The sequence below is a fragment of the Phodopus roborovskii genome, unplaced genomic scaffold (genome assembly GCF_943737965.1).
Source record: "Phodopus roborovskii unplaced genomic scaffold, PHOROB, whole genome shotgun sequence".
Lineage (NCBI taxonomy): Eukaryota > Metazoa > Chordata > Mammalia > Rodentia > Cricetidae > Phodopus > Phodopus roborovskii.
Window position 1 is genome coordinate 11,413,292 of NW_026126448.1, and position 14,968 is coordinate 11,428,259.

The window sequence follows — 14,968 nt, forward strand, 5'->3', positions numbered from 1 at the left end:
GTCATCTCGAGTTTCAGAGGATTCTCTAGCTCTGTCTTCCATCTTCTCATAGGAGTATTTGGTTATAGATTTGGGCTGCTGTACCTGATTTTACATGGATGCTGATCGTTTGAACTCAAGTCTTCACCCTTGTGCCACAAGCACTTTATCCACCAAGCCATTTCCCCACCCACAACCCTTTGTTTTTATTTGTTATTTTGAGACTATTTAGTAAGTTACCCAGGTGGTCTTTGAACTTGCTCCTGTAGCCCAGGCAGGCCTTGAGCTTTCAACCCTTCTGTTTCTACCTTTGCAGTAGCTGGGATCACAGGCCCAGATTTTGCATTTAGTTTTTGACATGTCTCATGTTGGTCATTCTGTCTTCTCAGCTAGTATAGGAGCTCCACCATGCAATAACTACTGGAGGATGCCCTCACATCAGACAGCATTTGCTGAGCCCTGTGTCAGCCAGAGTCCCTCAGTTCAGAGTCTGAGGGAGGGTAAACTTACAAATAAATCACTGGAGTAAGAATAATAAAAATGCTGACAGAAGGAAACAGGAGTGATATGAATAAAATTGCTATATTGCACAGCCCTGGAGGTCCATATGACTGGTCCCTAGGGAAATGCCCCTAGGATTCTTGGCACTCTACAAGAGAAATCTGAGAGAGGCTGGAATCCTGCATAAGACACAAAACAAGCAAAAGACTCAACAACTATTTGGCAAGTTTATTTTGAATCCTAGATAAGGTGAGACCTCATTATGCTTGAAAAAGATCTGTCTAGTTCTCCTCAGCTTACACATGTGTGCATTCCTTCCCGCATCACCTGCTTCTTAAGATGTCTGGACTTACCAGCCCTCTATCCCTCTGTCTTCAAGGTTTTTCCCTTCCTTTCTGTCTTTCTGTCTTTCTGTCTTTCAGTCTTTCTTTCTTTCTGTCTGTCTTTCTCTCTCTCTCTTTCTCTCTCTTTCTTTCTTTCTTTCTTTCTTTCTTTCTTTCTTTCTTTCTTTCTTTCTTTCTGGTTTTTAAAGACAGGGTTTCTCTGTATAACAGCCCTGGCTGTCCTGGAACTCACTTTGTAGATCAAGCTAGCCTTGAACTCAGAGATCTGCCTGCCTCTGCCTCCCAAGTGCCAAGTGCTGGGATCAAAGGCATGCACCACCACACTCAGCCTGTCTTCAAGATTATTTTTATCCTGATCCTTTTTCCCAAGATGCTGACGTACCTGCCCTTCTTCCAACTTGGGCCAGTTTCAAATGGTTCTTTTCTCAGCTCCAGGCCACTGTGAACTGCTAGGATAAATGACCGGGTCACACATACTCTGTAGCCTTTTGCCTGGTCCTTGTCCACTCACTGACTCCCCCGACCCAGCCTTATTCAAGGGTTTCCTGCCTCAAGATGCCCTTAAATGATAGCATTCAGGGGGGCTATTCTCTTAATCCTTACCTATGTCACCCTCTTCTACTACTTCAATGGTCATCTTGTATAAGATCAATAACCGGATCTAAATAGCCCATTTATATACAGGTGCTTAAATGCGTATTTCATACTTTTATTCATACAATTAGCAAGTTATTTGATAGACCACATGTCTAGAAGGCAACAAGAACCCTATCCTTATGAGCTCATGACCTAATAAACAATATATCAAGGAATCAGAATAGAGTGTCTGCAGAGAAAGCTGGGGAACACAAGAAAAGATGGCTAATCTAAGGGCATTGTATCTGTTAGATTTGGCTATAGGTGACAGAAGAGCTCAAATCCAGGCCAGCTCACTGGCTCAGTGGTAAATGAGCTTTCCAACAAGCCTGGCTGATAACATGAGTTTGATCCCCAGAAATCATATGGAAGAAGGAGAGAACCAACTTCCAAAAGTACACTCACATTTTCACATGCATGTGTGCACACACGCACACACTAATACACTTTATCTAGTTATAAGTCTGGAAATAATTAGTCCAGAACTAGTGCAATAGATCCAAGGTTGTAAAAACCCTTGTGTTTTTCATTATATGTGTCTTCCACCCCCTGCCATCCTGAAAGACACTTCTACCTCCACGGCCCAGTAGAGTCAGTCAGCCAACCTAAAGGAAGATGGAGTGAGAAACAACACACTCCCTCCTTAACACCACTTTCCTAAAGTGGCACAAATTACTGCTGCCTAAGCTGTTGGGCCAGCACTTAGTCACACAGCCACACCTAACTGCAAGGAATTCTGGAAAAGATTTTTTTTCCCTCCAAGCCAGCCATGGGGACAGCTAAAAAAAAAAAAATAAGCTTCAGTGGCAAGCATAGTAAGGGACATTAAGGGAAAAGAGAGTAGTTGCAATTTCAGAAAGCTCCTGATGAGTTGACCCTTACCCTGAAATTGAGATATGAGTCTGAGTTAACCAGGCAGAAAGGCTGTTTGGGCTACACAGGCATGTAGGTATTTTGTTTTCATGGAGACAGCCTCGTGCATCCCAGGCTAGCCTTGAATTAGATCTGCAGCCAAGGATGACCTTGAATCGTTGATCCTCCTACTTCTACCTCCCAAGTGCTAAGATTACAGGTATGTACCACAATGCCCTGTTTGTGCTTTGCTGCAGATCCAACCCAGGGTTCTGTGCATGTTAGAAAAACACTCCCCCGAGTGCACCACAACCCCAGCCACAGGGAGCGCATTTGAACGTGCAGGTGCTTGAACGGTGGGGGCATGTGTACACTAGGATGGTGCCAGGTGTCCCACTCTTTCTTCTGCCTTAATCCCTTTAGATAGAATCTTCTTCTAATCCTAGAGCTATCTCCAACACTGCTGGGGTTACAGGAACACATGTGGCCACTCCAGCTTTTTATGGCTTGCTGAGATTTGGGGGGGGGGAGGCCCTTGTGTTAGAGCAAGCATTCATACACTGAGTTATCTCTCCAGGCCCCCGCATCACACATTTTAGTCATCTTGAGAAGAGAGGAATGGTCCCTGCTGGGAAAGAGGCACACTTAGGGGTGGAGTAGAAGGGGACACCTCAGCTGAAATTAGATTCCTGTGGAAAGCAGCCCAAAAAGTGTCCCTAGACTTTCCTGGCACAGGCTTGAGTTCCAAGAGCTGTCAATTCGCAGTGAGACCAAGTGTCCTGGGCAAGGAAGCTCTGGGAAGCCTGAAGCTGGCCAGAAGTGCTGAACCAAGAACCCAGGACTGGTCCTTGGCAGGGCGGCCATTGGCCCTAACACCTCAACTTCTGGTCAATAGCAGGGCAATTTGTGGGGTGCTGAGGCCACACAAACTGCCAGCTGGGGCCTCCTCCCCAGACATATCACAAGCCTTCCAAAGGTTGTGTTTATTTCTCTGATGTGGCTACAGATGTGCGGGGAGAGGGCAGCCAGCTGGGCATGGTGACTGACTCTGTAGAAATGGACTCAGTAGTCTCCACAGCTCTATCTCTGCTGTCCTTCTTTGTTCCCATAGCAAGTAGACAATGACTTTGACCCAGGTCACCCCAAAGAGTTCAACTGGAAATCTCAAATATTCTAACATCTGCTCACTGTCCACAACTCACTGTTCCCCTGACCCCCTTCCACAACAAACATAAATTACAACCTGTGACTTAATGAACATGAACATCCATGTCCTTATCTGTCTCCATATACATACTTATTCTCACATATAAGTTTCATCTGCCAAACACATGACATATAGGCAGACCCCTCCCACGATGCATATCACATATAGCCCGTATATACCCTAACCCCATGGCACACACATTACAGACATAGGCACCCTAAATATATGATATTCTAACATGTCCATACTCCTCTCTCTCTATATATATATATACTTAATGCTATGTGTATGCATACCACACATGCACCTATAGCTACTCATTCACCCATACATCATATCCAGGCCTCCACCAATGTTGGTCCCCATGTTTTCAAAGCAAGAACCCAAGTTGTTGCTGCTGTTGTTGCTGTTGTTGTTGTTCTTCTTCTTCTTCTTCTTCTCCTTCTCCTTCTCCTTCTCCTTCTCCTTCTCCTTCTCCTTCTCCTTCTCCTTCTCCTTCTCCTTCTCCTTCTTCTTCTTCTTCTTCTTCTTCTTCTTCTTCTTCTTCTCAGACAGGTTTTCTGTGCATAGTCCTGACTATCCTGAAACTCTCTCTATAGACCAGGTTGGCCTCAAATTCACAGAGAAACACCTGTCTCTGCCTTCTGAGTGCTGGGATTGAAAGACTGTGCCACCATCACCTGGCATTCTTCTTTTTGTTGCTTTATTTTTGAGAAAGCATCTTTTTGTGTAGCATGGAACCCTGTTGTCCTGGAACACCCTATGTATACCAAGTTGGCCTCAAACTCACAGAGAGCCTCTGGATTGCTGGAATGCATGCACCACCACTCCTGGCACCAAAGTTCTTATATCCATAGGAATCTTTGCCTTTTGAGCCATAAGGAGACAGAGACTCAGAGAGGAAGCTGGAAAAGAGATAGTCTCCATTACTCCAACCCAAACACATCTACATGGCCCATAGGAAAGAAGGAAGACTGGCCTTTTCCCTACTACCCTATGAACCATTGTGTGTTTCTGACGTCAGGGACATGGAGTTCTGGCAAGAGATCCAGCATGATGCCTGGGCTCTGTATCTACTACACAAGATACCCTGGAGACAACAGTCTAAGCCAACTGCCTGGAAGCCAAGCTGTGCCAGGCCCACCAATGCCATGGGGCAGAAAAAGTCCTTGTGCAATAGCAGTTGACCCAGGGGACCTGAGGAAAAGGGCAAAAGGTCTCATAGACCTCATGTTCAGGGCACTAAACCTGGACATCCACAACTTTGTTTCCTGCCATTCTCACATCAGACGTCTTTTTCATCTTATTCTCTTAAGCCATCAAGGATAGAACCCAGGGCCTTGTTGGCCGGAAACACCCGCCCCCCCGCCCCCGGGGGGCGGGGGGGGGGACCCCCCGCGGGGGGGTCGCCCAGCAGGTCTTGGGCGGCATGGGGCGAACTCACAGAGATCCACCTACTTCTGTTTCTTTAGTGTTGTTGTGTGTGATTAAAGGCACCACCAAGCCTGGAGATGGTAGTTGTTTTGCATTGAACTAGGGTTTGTCGGCTCCCATAGCACTCACCAAAAGTGTCCTGAGGGTTAGGATGCTGCAGCTAGGTGGTCTTAGGCCAGGGTAGTGATTGCAGGCTGTGGGAGGCACTGTTTTATACTTCCACTAGGAATACCAAGGCAAGAGCCTTCTCCTAAGGGAAGTAAAATTGGGGATCAGGAGAGTGGGGAAACACTTGGCTAAGTTAAGCTCTTAATAGACTGGGATATTGAGCCAAAGCTGGCAGCAGGCCAAGAACTAGAGCCACGGTTTGAGGCAGGTCAGGGCTAGAATCAGAGTTGGAACTAAATCAAGAATCAGACCTGAAGCTACTGCGGCTGGCTGGAAGAGATGCAGGCCAGGACAAGGGGCTGAACCAGACCTGGGAGGGAGGAGATGGAAGCGGAGAGATAGGCAGTCCCACCTAGTGTTAGCAGAGCCTGGCTGGTCTGTAAGGTACAGCGCTGGGCAGAGGGAGCAATGCGGGGCTCACCTGTCTGCAGAGGTAACAGGTTTATCATGTTCTGGCAAAGGACCCTGCAGGGTGGGCCAAACATCAGTTGGCAGCCTTGGTAAGAGAGATCAAAATGGGGAGAAATTGTGACAGGTAGAACAGGGAGGGGGTGGGAGCAAAGACCCAAAAGCAGAAAAGCCCAGGACAGGGTCTGTTCAGAAGAGGCAGGCAAGCTCTCTGGCTAATGTGCACAGCCGGGCCCAGCACAGTGGCACTAGCTCTGGTGATAAGACTCTGGTGAGTTGGTTAGAAATGTGAACTTTATTCAGAGGGCAAGGGGATATCATCGACAGATGTGAAGGGTGGTGACGTGGTCAGAATCGTGCTGTAGAAGAGTCCTGGGGCTGCTGATAGGAACAAGAGCCTGGAGGTGGGGAGACCAGAGAGGCACAGCGGCACAGCCAGGCCAGGAGCCCCAGATGGAGAGTGACCCATAACTAAAGGGAAAGAGGCCAGATGCTGGGTCTGTAGAGGGGCAGGGTCTACAGGATGTGGTGATCATCTGAAGGTGGGGTGTGAGGGAGAGGTGGAGCCTAGCAGAACACCAGGAAGGCTGAAAGACCATTGCAGAATGGGGCCACATCAGGAGAAACTAGAGGGACGAGTTTGTCCTTCCAGCTCTGCCTTTCACCAGCTGTGTGACCTTGGAAGGTGACTTCTGTTCTCCAAGCCTCAGTTTCCTCTTCTACAGAATGGGGAAAGTTCTATTTCCTCCAGAGGAAATATACCAGGGCTAGATAAAACATTTTGAAGGGTGAGCTGTTCACATTCAGTCGTCACATCTGGTCTCCGGCTCCCAAGCAAGATGCTGGCTGACTTCCGCGATGGTTCTGATCGCTCCAGGGAGTGAGGCAGGAGCACTCTGAACAGCTGGCATGGCAGTCCTATCATTCCTGGTTGAGAAGAATGTCCTGGAGTCCTACTTGTCACTTTCCAGACAATGGGCCCTTCCTCCTCTTCCCAGCGGTGTTCCAGGGGCCCATCAAGTGGCCCTGGAGAGCGGGAAGCTGCACTGAAGGGTATTCAGAGGTCTTGAACTTGCCTGGAACCTTTTCCTGGCTTCATCCTTTATCTGACTACAACAGGATCCAACCGAAGTCCCCTTGACTCCCTGATCTCAGTCCACCTCTGTGGTGAGATCCTGGGAGCGGCCCATTCCTACAAGTTGGAGGTGAGTTTTTCAGATGCCTCTTCTCCTTTGACATCCTTTCAATTCTCTTAAACATAAATTCTTAGCAATAAACAGATCCTCATAGCTGGTCCTATCTGACTCTGCACACAGTGCTGGGGCTAGTGGTACCTCCCCAGGTCTCTTGCCTCACCAACAATGAATCTTAAACCCAGCTCCCTTCCTGGGCCACGAGAAGTCCCGTGGCCCATCAGCCTCTTGTGACTGACCCATACTCCCTGACCCAACAGGCTAAAGGGGCAGACCCTCCTTTAGACCCTCGAAACAGTGAATGGGACCACCTCCTACCATTCTCCCAGGCCAGAAACAGAAACATCCAGCTCCGTGTTCTGTCAATCCCATTGTTTTAAGCAACTGTCACCTGTCCACACCACTCCACCCACGTGAGATGGCTACATCTTCCCAGTTACTGACTACTGGCCTCGGGCCCAGTTGTGCCAACTCAAATCCTTTCATTGGTTTGGATACTCCCATGGGTACACACATTGCTCCATTGTGACATATTTTAAAATTCTTTTATTAGAAGATTGTCCCAGAAGGCCATTTTTGAAAAAGATCAACCAATCAAGGATCCCAACTAAATTAAAAAAAAAAAAAAAAAAAAAAAAAAAAAAAAAAACCTGTTTCAAAATAAATTTGTCTTTCAAATAGGGAATTGCCCAAGAGGTTTTCTTTAAACTTATACAACAATTAACACCGCTTTGCAAGAGGGCACACAAAAATACAAGAGAGAGAGAGCAAGCCTACCTCTAGGCCTCTAGGATAACCCAACAATTTATAAAACACAGCCTCCCAGATTGTCATTTTTTTTTTCCCAAAAGACCCCAAACTCTGAGTTGAAATTTCACAACTTTTAAATGTTGCGAATTAATTTGAAGTTCTTCTTCTTCTTCTTCTTTTTTTTTTTTTCTTTTCCTGGCTGTCTTGGAACTCGATTTATAGACCAGGTTGGCCTCGAACTCACTGAAACCTGCCTGCCTCTGCCTTCAAGTGCTGAGATTAAAGGCATGTGCCACCACCACCAGTCAATTTGAAGGTTTTGGGCTCTCCTTCCAATAGTCTTTTGTCATAATAAAAATAAAACTTAGTTTTTAAAAATCCTTCACTAATGTACTAGCTGCTGAATTCATTGACTCCAGCACTGTCCAGAGCAATGGAGCTCCCTTCACACTTCTAATACAACACAGAGACACTTCGAACAGCTCAGAGAAATTCAACTTACTCTTCAGAGAGCGCCTCCAATTTCGAAAAGCCAAAGAGCTGTGGGATCATGGGCTGTTTTACTAGTAGTGCCTCTGCTCAGTGATTGATGGGCAAAATAACAAACGAATAACTCGGTGAGTGAAAGCACAGAAATCCTCTTCTGGTTCGGTCTCTATCTGCTTGAGAACCATGGCCCTGACCAGGGTGCTGTCGCCAAGAATGTGCTTAGGGGGGTCCTCGGCGGCTCAGCGGGGAGCGGGGCTCACACAATGCAGGTGCTGGCTGCTCCCTCCCTTCCGTTGCTTTGAGGCTCAGGACAGCCCTGGCCGCTGCTTCCTGCAGGCAGCCCTGGGCCTGCCACATCCGGTTGCCTGCATCCCAGCCTCAGAGACCCAGGCAAAGGTGGCCCAGGGGAAGAGGTGCCCCTTACCAGGCACAGAGCTTGGCTTGGATCGGAGAACTGGTGTCCAGTCGAGGGTACACTTTCCCAGCTGTGTGACCCTGAATGTACCCACTACTGGATTTGTTAACCCCTTGTCTTACTCCACCACCTCCCTATTTCCTTCCTTGACACACAGTATCACGGTAGTGAGGCGTGTCCCTTAAATTTAGCACCGTTTACATCATGGGGCACCTTCTTGGGTATGGAAATAGCCGGCTGAGAGTTTGCTCGGATGAACTCATTGTTTCTACCGAGAAGCCAGACCTGATGATAAACAAGTATTTACCTGAGAGATGACTCAACAGGAAAGGGTGCCTGTCTCAAAGTCTGTTTCCATTGAGTTTAATCCCAGGATCTCACATGTCAGAAGGAGACTTCCACAAGTCTCTATCTCTCCCTCCCTAACCCCCCCCCACACACACACACGATTTTTTTTTTTTTAAGTGTTCGACTTGTTTTCCAAGCTGAACGTCAGAAAACCAGATCTGTTGGTTAAAGTGCCTTTCTCTGGTCATCTCTGGTCATACTACTGCTGGAAGGTGGCACAAGCTCAGTTCCCACTTCACTGGCTTCTTGTATGCTGTGTGGTTTTTTTTTTGTTTGTTTGTTTGTTTGTTTGTTTGTTTTTTGTTAAGGTTTGGGGGAGGCAGGGTTCAAGACAGGGTCTCTGTGTAGCCCTGGCTGTCCTGGAACTCACTCTGTAGGCTGGTTTGGAACTCGGAAATCTGCCTGCCTCTGCCTCCCTGGGATTGAAGACACACTACCAGTACTGCTGTTTTGAAGCCAACTTGGAGGGTACAGATGAAGGTGGAAGCCAACCCTGACCCTCATGAAGCTCCCCTTCTAATGGAGAGACATGCTTCATCCCAGGAGATGGCCAAGAGGCAGGCAGGAAAGCATGGTTGAGTCCAAACAGATCTCTGGAGTAGGCAGCAGCTGCTACAGAGCTTGAGCCTGAGGCTAGCACCTTCAGGCCAAGCTTAGACAATAGCACAGTGATGACACATCCAAGGAGCCCCCAACAGCCTGGCCTGATAAAATGGACCAGTTCCTCCACACAGGTATCTGTGAATGTGTTTCTGGCCAGACCTGGAAAAGCCCAGCCCCTCAGTGCAGCAGCTGGTGTGAGCAAGGTCTAAGCAGGGATATTATAGCAGGCATTTAGATCAGCCTGCACTGGAGGGTAGTCAGGGGTGGGAAACCCTGGTTTATAGCATGTGTGAATTTCCATGCAGTAAATATTCTTCTGTGGCCAATTCCAAGTTGTCAGTTTTAAAGATAGACAATAGCACACTACTATGTAATTCTCCATTCATAACAGAATGATGGTACCAGTAAAATAGAGTAAAAACTGAAATTTTATGTTTGGAGTCATTATATTATTTATTTTGAGATAGGGTCTCATGTGGTTCAGGCTGGTCTTGAACTCACTACATGCCAAGAAGGACCTTGAACTCCAGATCTTCTTGCTTTTACCTCCCAAGTGCTGAGATTACAGGCATGTGCTACCATGCCCAGCTGCAGTCATTTTTAATACAGTTGATTTAAGTGTAAGCTTGTATAGCTTAATTTTTAATGACTGTGTTTAACAACCAGCTCCCATGAGCTCTGATAATGCAACAAGTGGCTCTCATCAAGCTGATACAAGCCAGCTCCCACACAGCACTGGGCTTTCATCACCACTCAGCTCTGCTCCGCTCTGCTGCGGTCTCCCTGGCTTTATCAGCCTCCTGCTGGTTTGCTATCTCTCTAGCCTGGGTTTCCCTCTAGTGGACAGAAGAGTCATTTCCACGTAATTCTTCACCTGTGCCCAGAGCAACCAAGACTCAAGCACAAGAGTTTCTTTCCTTTAAAATATTATTTATCTATGTATCTTTGTGTCTCTCTGTATGAATGTATGTGCATAACAAAGTCCCTTCAAGAAAGACCATAGTGTGGGGCAGGGGTGGCTCACACCTTTAATCCCAGCAGTTGGGTGGCAGAGGTAGGAGACTCTCTGTGAGTTCGAGGCCAGCCTGGTCTACAGAAGGAGTTCCAGGACAGCCAGGGTTACACAGAGATACCTTGTCTCAAAACAAAACAAAAAGGCAATAGTTTCTCAATCATCCTGAGGCATTACACACCCTGTGTTCCATCCCTGTGAAAGGCATTATCTCCAGGGTTTCTCAAACCATATCTCCCAGCTGGAAAAAATGGCTCAGTGCACAAAGCTTTTGCCATACACTTTGAGGATAGGAACTCAGATCCCTAGGACCCAGGTAAAGCCAGAGACAATTGTATTTTTCTGATTTCCCAGAACACCAATGAGGAGAAGAGGGTAGAAACAAGCAAAGCCCCAGAAGGCCAAAGGCCAGCTAGTCTGAGCTAAATACGGTTATGTGCAACAACAGACACCGTCTCAAAGAAGATGGAAGGTGACTGACACTCAAGGTGATCTCTGGCCTCCATACAAATAGCATGCCATGTACACACACACAAAATCTTGTATCCTGGGTAGCAGTTCAAGATGGCCACATCAGCCCTTCAGGTTTGGAGGTCCGCCCACCCTCCCTTTCTGGTTATCAGGTCTTTCTAAGAAGGCAAACTGGAAGAGCCACTTTGGGAAGCAAGGCTGGATGTCCACACAGCAGGAAAAGGAGCCAATCAGATACCAAGCTTAGCTCAGAACACCCTTCCCTCACTGTGATCTTCCCAAAGTGGGATCCACCTGGCTTCCTCTGTCCCCAAACCTGTGACTGTCCATCATTTTCCTTTTCAGCTTCTCTGCCAAGGAGTCAAGCCCTTGACTGGGACATCAGCAGATCATTTGCCTCAATTCCCCCGGTGTGGGGGTGGGGTGGGAAGAGCAGAAACTGACACTTTGGAAGTTGTCTGGGCAAGGCTGAACAGACTGCGCATTAATCCTGCACTGCCCAGAAGCTGGGGGTAACCAACCACCTTACAGATGGAGAAACTGAAGATGAGTACACACTGGTCTAGTTTGACACAGCTTCCAAAGAAAGACATCTTATGCACAACACACTTCTCTTCAGGAAAGCTGTTGTTTTCCTGCTGGGCCTGGCTGCCTCCTCACCATCATTGTCTATACAAAGCTAAACACAAAGTCCCCGGGACCCTCTTCCCACTGGGTTTAGAGCAAGGCCACATTCCTTAGAGGAATTTTGAGTTCATGACCAGTCTGGGCTACATGGGCATTGCTGGCTAGCCTGGGCTACAGAGGGGCATTAAAAACTTTTGTGCCAAGGCTCCTTTAAACTCTTTCCATTCTCAGCACCTTTCACCTGAATTTTTGTTCTGGGACAGGATCTTATGACACAGCCTTGGCTAGCCTGGAGCTTACTGTGTAGATCAGGCTGGCCTGCCTATGCCTCCTAAGTGCTGGAATTAAAGGCATGTGCTAGCATACCTAACTTCATCTGAGAAATTTATGCATGAATGACCCTGGGTATGTAGCTCTATAAAGTATGTTCAAAAACCAAACAGTGACAGACAACAAATCAGGAAAAAAAAAAAAAATCACACATACACATTTTTAAAGATGCACAAAATCAGGGTGCAATGATGGGTGGCTGTAACTCTGAAACTTGGGAGTTGGAGCAAGAGAATAAGGAGTTCAAGGCCAGTCTCAGGCAGGACCCTATCTCAAAATGAAAATAGATTTTAAAGAAAAGAAAAACAGAGAGTAAAAAGATATGGATAAAAAAAAAAAAAAAAAAAAAAAAAGCCCTCAGGTCATTTCTTGCCACACAAGCCTGAAAGCCTGAATTTATCCATTAAACCCACACGAAGGTGTAAGAGAACAACCCTGATCTCCACACATGTGCTCTGGTACACATGTTCTGGCACACGTGTTCATCCACTGTCACTGCCTCACTGTTACATAGAGTAAAAGGGGCTGGAGAGGTGGCTCAACAATTAAGAGCACTAGCCGTTCTTCCTGGCATCAGAGGCTCAATTCCCAAGGCCCACATGATGGCTCACAAACATCTGTAATCCCAGTTCTGGGGAATCTGATGCTGTCTTCTGGCCTATAAGGGCACCAGACACACATGCACAGAGAGACATGCAGGCAAAACACCCACAGACAAAAATAAAATAATTGAAAGTAAAATTTTAAAATAAATAAAAAAAATTAAGATATGAAGCCAATTTTTCATAATTAACATAGTTTTTATGAATCCAAGACACTATGGGGAAATTCAGAAGTGGGAGGGGGCTAGAGAGATGGCTCTGCGTAAGGAGCAATCACTGTTCTTGCAGAGGATCCAGGTTCAATCCCCAGCATCAACATGGTAATTCACAACTATCTATAACTTCAGTTCTAGGGGATCCACCCTCTTCTGACCTCTTTTGGGTACCAGGCATGTATGTGGGGCATACTCATACACACAAGCAAACACTCATATACATAAAATAAAATAAAAAAAATCTAATTATTTGTAGTAAATTTTGAATAATCAGTCAACAAGAGGGAAAAGAAAAATTTCAAGCTTTATAATTAATATCAAACTCAAAAGTAGCCTGGGGCAGGGGGAACAGGGGACAAGAAGCTACAAAAAGAATGTTTAGAAAGGTGTAGCATTATTTTCCACATCTGCAGTCTCAGCATGCAGAGTATTACAAGTTCAAAACCAACCTGGGCTACATCATGAGTTTGGTGTGAGCTAGGATTATAAAGTCAAACTCTGTCTGAAACAAATAAAAACAAAACAGAAACAGAAAGAGGAATTGGGGAGAGAAAAGGAGGAGAGGGGACATTTAGGAATAAAGAAAAACATTTAGGAAATAAAAACTATAATGATTAAAAAAAATAGCAACCCAACAAAAATCCTGACCTTCAGCATTCATAAACTATGGGGGTGGGGTCCATAAAGTGATGGTCTTGATCACTGCAATTATTATCTAAATGATTGAACTCAATTCTAGCTCTATATCACCTCTTCCAGAGATCAGATTGATATCCGATGGCTCAAAGCACCAGCTTTTAATCACATGGTTGGTCTCTCCAGCATGACTCATCTTAAACTATATAAGAGTCTACCACGAATCACCTTATTAGAACAAGCTATTGGGGCCACTGTGAATAATGAAGACACTTCTGATACTTGGGGGAATGCCAAGACTTACCTCCTGCCTCCCAAGGACAAAGTCTAATCAAATTCTTTATTACAGTAGACCCACACAAGAGCACATTTGTTGAATTCAGAATTCCAGAGACAGAATACAACCTCAAAGTATTCAGAAACATGTGACACACAAAGGCTTGTAGAACAAATGACGTCAGTCTTCTCAGTACACCACTGGTTGCCAGGAAACAAGAAAGCAGCACCTGTACAATTCTCAGGGGGAAATCTAAAATTTTATACCAAGCCAAACTATCCACCAAAATTGAGGGTATGATAAACACCATTTCAGAAAGGCTGCATCTCAGAATCTTTTCTTTCCAAGTACACTTTCTCAGGCAGACATTGGATGACATGCTTCACCAGAGTGAGGAAGTAAATCAAGAAAGAGGAAGAAATGAGCCCTAGATGACAGGCCATCAACACAGGAGAGAAGCAGCGGGGATTTCCAGGATCAGAGAGAAGGGAAGTTCTAACCTGACAGGGGTAAAGCTGGCCCAGAAACCACTAAGATTCCAATAGGAAGACAAATTGTTCTCAGACAGTGATTCCAAGAAAAGAGAAATGTAACTGACAGATTGATAACCTGGTATGTTGTAGCTGGTGTGAATGGGAGGTGTGTGTTTCAATACCTAATAGATACATAGAAACAAAGGAAAAATAAAGCAATTCAATGCTGAAGAAATGTTTAAAAAGAAATGGTAAAGTTGGGCTGGTAACACACACACACACACTCACACACTCACAAAACACTGATCCAAGTGGGCAAGAAAGTTCAGTAGTTAACAGCACTCTGTGCAAACCTGACCACCTGAATTTGATACCCAGGAGTCCACAGTGGAAGAAGTAAACTGATCCTCAAAAGCTGTCCTTTGACCTGCACACTCAGAGGCAGTGGCAAACATGCTAGCACTCACACACATAGCCCCAACTGTACAAGCAATAGTAAGATTAAATTAAATTAAATATGGTCTTCAGGTCCTCAGGCTTGAAGGCCAATGCTTTTACACTCTGAGTTACCTAACCAGCCCTCAGTTTGTTTTTGTTTTTGTTTTTGTTTTTGTTTTTGTTTTTTGCTTTTTTGTTTTTTTGTTTTTTTTTGTTTGTTTGTTTTTGGTTTTGGTTTTGGTTTTGGTTTTTTGAGACAGGGTTTCTCTGTGGCTTTGGAGGCTGTCCTGGAACTAGCTCTTGTAACCAGGCTGGTCTTGAACTCACAAAGATCCACCTGCTTCTGCCTCCTGAGTGCTGGGACTAAAGGCATGCTCCACCACCGCCCCACCCAGCCCTCAGTTTTTAAGTAAACAAATAGTCAATACCCATGTTATTTTGACTATATGTCTATACTGCAGCTAAATGCATAAGTCAACACACACACACACACACACACACACACACACACACACACACACACACTTTCCCTAGGATTGCCATGAGTTCAAAGCCAGCCT